Source organism: Eucyclogobius newberryi, unplaced genomic scaffold (assembly GCF_026437365.1).
Source record: "Eucyclogobius newberryi isolate DKJ021-1_F unplaced genomic scaffold, fEucNew1.0.hap1 SCAF_4, whole genome shotgun sequence".
Lineage (NCBI taxonomy): Eukaryota > Metazoa > Chordata > Actinopteri > Gobiiformes > Gobiidae > Eucyclogobius > Eucyclogobius newberryi.
In genome coordinates, this window is record NW_027316056.1 from 17579120 (window position 1) to 17584442 (window position 5323).

Genomic DNA, 5323 nt, shown 5'->3' on the forward strand with positions numbered 1-5323 from the left:
TGATTTTCCGTCACATGTTAACGTTTGACAGCACATACAGTAAATAATGGTTTCAAATAATGGCAGTCTTAATTATGATGAAATAATTATGATTGTTCCACAGTCAAGAAGCATTTTTGAGTGGCGCCAATGCCATGACAAATACATTCTTCTATCAAATTCTTTGCTAATTCATTGTAACGTAATTGAAATGTTCATGACATTTTCATAGAACGTCACATAATAATAATTGTTTGACTTTGCACACTGGCCTTTTCTGATCGTATCGTCACATATACTATTTTATTCTATTTATTTTTCTTTTGTCATTGATGAGAAATAATACTTTACACACGCTCTTCTAAATCGTGAGGAACCGTCTTGTGCATTATTGATGGATCTTATAGTTCAGCAAACTAATTAGTACTTTTTGGATGATTTCATGTGCAATACTCTTTTTAAAAATTAACATTAACAAGATTGAGCGCAGTTTGAAGGTGTCTAGGACTGGAAACCATTGACGACTGTGTGTAGGAGGGTTGTACAGTGTTGCATTTGGTAAGTTCCACCTCTGGCTCATGTTGTATGTTGTATCTTGTATCGTGCGTGTGTAGTGATTGGACTCTCTGTTGTATGTTTTGGCGTGTCTTTGTGCCCATTGTTTGTACTTTACTTTGTACTGTACTTTAGCTACGTCGGTGTAATCCCTCATTCGTCCAGGCGTGTTCCATAGTAGAAAAAGCTTTTTTAGACAGAATTTTTAGACAACACGAAGTCCCTGTTTATTTTAAACCAGGAAACACTTTAAGACAAAAACTGGTTCATCCTAAGGACAAGTTGCCGACTCAAAAACAGAGCAATGTAGTTTATTCGATCCAATGCAGTGAAGAAAGCTGTAAAGAACGTTACATAGGTGAGACGAAACAGCCTCTACACAAGAGGCTTTATCAGCACAGAAGAAATGCAAGTTCAGGACCACAGAGTGCCGTGCATCTCCATCTTGAAGCCTCTAATCACTCGTTTGAAGACGGTGAGGTGAAGGTTTTAAGCAGGGAGAAAAGATGGTTTGAAAGAGGAGTCTTTCTTTTTTGTTAAAAAAGAAAGACCTTCTTTAAACAGGAATGGAGGGCTCAGATTCAATCTCCCTGGTATCTATAATGGAATACTGAACCCCTGGAAAGGTAGAGGACCAGGACCAGGACATTTAGATGCTAATCAGGTACTCAGGGTGGTTGAGCCAGGGTCTCACAAAGACAAAGAGGATTCTAATAGCCCATTAAGATTCTGAATAGGCTAGCTCGGTAGATACAAGGGGGGAGTTTCTGTTGAAACAAACAACTCTTTCTAATGGGCGGGTCTTACCACAGAACAGTAATAATATCGGAGTTCTCGATCTAAATTCTTTTATTGACAATGACTCTTGGATGAGAGTCGAAACGTCTATTTTTTCAAACTGAGTCCAGATGACTACAACTGAAGCTTTTTCTACTTTACTTTAGCTACGTTTACAGCGGATACTTTTTAACTTTTACATTCTACTGCACTAAATTTTTTAACTGGACTGAAAAGTAGACTGTACTTTTCCCTACTTGTTGCATTGGCTGAGGCTTTATTTTTTGCACGTTGATAATCCCAGCCTAAAGGTTTGAGTTCAAGGTTGAGATTTGAGCAAACAAAATAAGAAGAAAAACTAAATACATAATTGTTGACCAAAAATAAGTACCGGTACATTACATTACAACTACAGTAAGTGTTCTATAAATCTGTCTTTACTCTCTTTTTCGCCCTGTATCTGTACTTTTATTTAAGTATCAAAATGTAGTTCTTCCATCACTGCATTGAAGGTCAATCTAATCAAAAACAGGCACGAGCAGACAAGGCTGACGTCGCAAAAAGTGAATCTACTCAAACCGACTCAAAGTACAAAGCAAAAGCTACTGCGGCCACCACAAGGCCCACATGAGCGCGTGTCGAGTCCGCTGTCACTCCCGAGGCGCCGCATCTGCATGAGGACAGATGTTTCAGACCCGGGCACTGCGGGCCAACTCTCCCCTGCTCTTACCCTCGTCCCGCCTCGTTACACGTCACCCCTGGGTCCTGTGATGGAGTCTGACAGTAACGGCTGTCCTCTGTCCCCCTCGGTCCATCCTCTTGCCCCACCACACTCATTTCTCCCGCGGTAAACGTGGACTGGGGGCTGGGTGTCTCCGGAGGGTCTTTTGGAGAAGGGACTGTCAAAAGCACAACTGGGACGAGCTCTGTTGCCTCGTGCAAAGCAGCAGAGATGAAGCAGTGGTGTGAAGAGGCTGGTTTACACAGAATATTCACACTGCCATAATACTTCATACAAAATACATAAAACAATTTACTTTCATGTAATTTTTTTTATGTATTGATTGCATTAACACCTTAATTAGCCTTAACAATAACAATACTTAATTATTAATAAATAAATTGTTTATCAGGCTTAGTAAATTCTTAATTTAATTAAAGGTTAGGAGTTCAGATATTGATTAAATAGTAACTACCGTAAACCCAAATTTAAAACCTCTTAGGAGGAGGACGTTCCATGTGTGGGAAGTTAGACTTTTTGGAAGTTCTTTATTTATTCTATTTCGTCCACATCTGATAAAAGGGAACTCTCAAGCTGCTCGATTTGTTGTACTTAAAAATAACGCTGTAACCCACGTATTTCCAGCCAAATCATTCTGGGAAGAATCTTCAAACCAACAAATAAAAATAAATACTCTAAAATACAAAACAAATGAATAGGACTGTTCTATGGATTCTGTCTGTACCTTGTTACAAGACCCTAAAACTATGTTTTAGTTCATTTACCTTCAGCTTTTAAAAGAGAATTTTAACCCAACAGATGCTCATTTTAGTGTCAGTCAGACGACCCCTCCAGAAACCAGCTTTACTCATTCATATATTTAACAAAAAAGGTAAATTTAAAATCTGATTTCCTCTATGCAGAGCTTGTTTCTACTTCTAATTTGAGAAAAACAGACATCAGAGCCTAAAAATACAGAGTCTCAGCTTCACAAAGGCTCCAGCCAATTGTTTGTACTCGAGCTTCAGGAACAACTTCAGTTTTAAATTGGGCTCAGGCGTTTTAGGAAAAATAGACCCCCAGCAAACGTAAACTATTTGTTCATACGTCTTACTGACTGGCATTTATACAACGAGCTGCACTTTACACAGAATTTCCACTCAAATGATTAAAACCCTATAGACTCAAATAATCACTTAAGCCATTTAATTTAGCCTAAATCTAGTTCAGGCAGTACACTTTTTGAGGTTTCATCTGTCCTACCCTGAACTTTCATCTGACTCGTCTCTCCCTGCAACACACACACACACACACGCGCACGCACGCACGCACGCACGCAAGCACGCACGCATACACAAACACACGCACACACACGCAAGCACACACACACACGCACGCACACACACACACGCACACACACACAGACACACACAAACACACACACGCACACCCACACACGCACGCACGCAAGCACGCATACACAAACACACACACACACGCACACACACACACGCAAGCACACACACGCACGCACACACGCACACACACACAGACACACACAAACACACACACGCACACCCACACACGCACGCATACACACGCAAGCACACACACGTAAGCACACAGGCACGCACACACACACACACACACGCAAGCACACACACACACGCAAACACACGCAAACACACGCACGCACACATACATACAACACCTTTCAATATGGAAAGACTTATCTTTCAATCTTAAACATTTTCTTTCTCATTTTTGTTTTGCCTCATTTGTTTTCTCGTTTTTGCATAATTTTCCATGCGCTGATGGGAACAATCCGAAATAATCAGATTACTCACATCCGATGTAACTGTTTACATGACATTTACATTAATCAGATAATGGTCAGATTTTTGATGTGCATGGAAACATAGGTAACTTCCAATTATTTATAGCAATGCAATGCAAATACACAATCTTTTCAATCGTCAAAAGTCCTCAAAATGATGCTGGAAGTCGAAAGCCACAAGTGTTGTCTGAAAATCCATAAATGTTAGGGTTAGGGTGAAAATGATGACGTTATTAAAGTTATGTTCATCTCAGAAAAGGAAATGCGTTTAATTGAGGGTTAGGCATAGTTTATTTTATGGGTCCACATATGCTGTCTTGACTTTAGTTTGCACAATCCTTTCATACTTCATGGATTCACTCAGTAGTCACTGTCGTTTTGATACCTGTGATAAGGCCAGAGTTACACAATACTTCACTGCGTGTGTCGAATCACTTTTTATCAGGGGGAGTGTCGACTGCACACACGCACTCCTCTTCATGTAGTAAAAAAACATGTTTAAATTGAACGCTGAACCTGTTGAACTGGATACAAATGACAACGGAAGTGTTTCCCTTGAAAGAAACAGACAACACAACAACACCCACATCAGATACTGAATAAAAATAAACAAACAAACAGAATGAAAACACAGTAAAAAGATGGATTTATACCATATTATTGTATAAGATATTGGCTACTGCAGTGTTTCTCACATATTTTTTTTGACATTGTGGTCTGTCTTTAGGTTATTCATTGTGTAGATAGTAGCAATTGTGTTGTCCTATTTTAGACCTGGTTTGGATCTAGAATAAACCTGCTTTAGACCTGGTTTGGATTCCAAGCTGTATTCAGAGGTCCGGATAATTTGGTGGTAAGATAAGAGAACCTTCAATCGGCAACTGTAAAAGTATTACACATGCATTTTATTTTATTTTCAACATTAACTTATAAAACACAGAACGTAGAACATGACCAGAGAGCAATAGACAAAATAGAAATAACATAAGAAGCACAGGACATAAACAGAAACTAAATCACGACATTGAAAAACAAATATTTGGTGCCACGTGGTCCAAAGTCTGTTTAATTTGTCCAGTTCCAAATTGAGTCTAAATGTTATTTATTTAAATTTTTGTCATTTTCCGAATGTCCATTAAAAAGTCTGTCCAGTTCTTGATTGTAGTTTGTGCAGTTTGTGCCGTTTTCTTGTGATGGCTCTTTACCCTGCTGTCAAAGATATCCATTTATTGTGTCCATAACAGGAGTTTTAAGGCCCAAACACATAGTTCTGAAATCAAATGGAATGGCAACATCTGTAGCGCTTTGTTGAACATGGAAATGGTTTGCCTCCTGGCCAAAAATAATAGTTACAATGTTTTTTCAGGCATGTCAGCATGAGCTCTTGAATGGGCAAAAGGCTCTCAAAATGGCACCCATAACAGGAGAACATCACGTGACCAACCAAATCCATA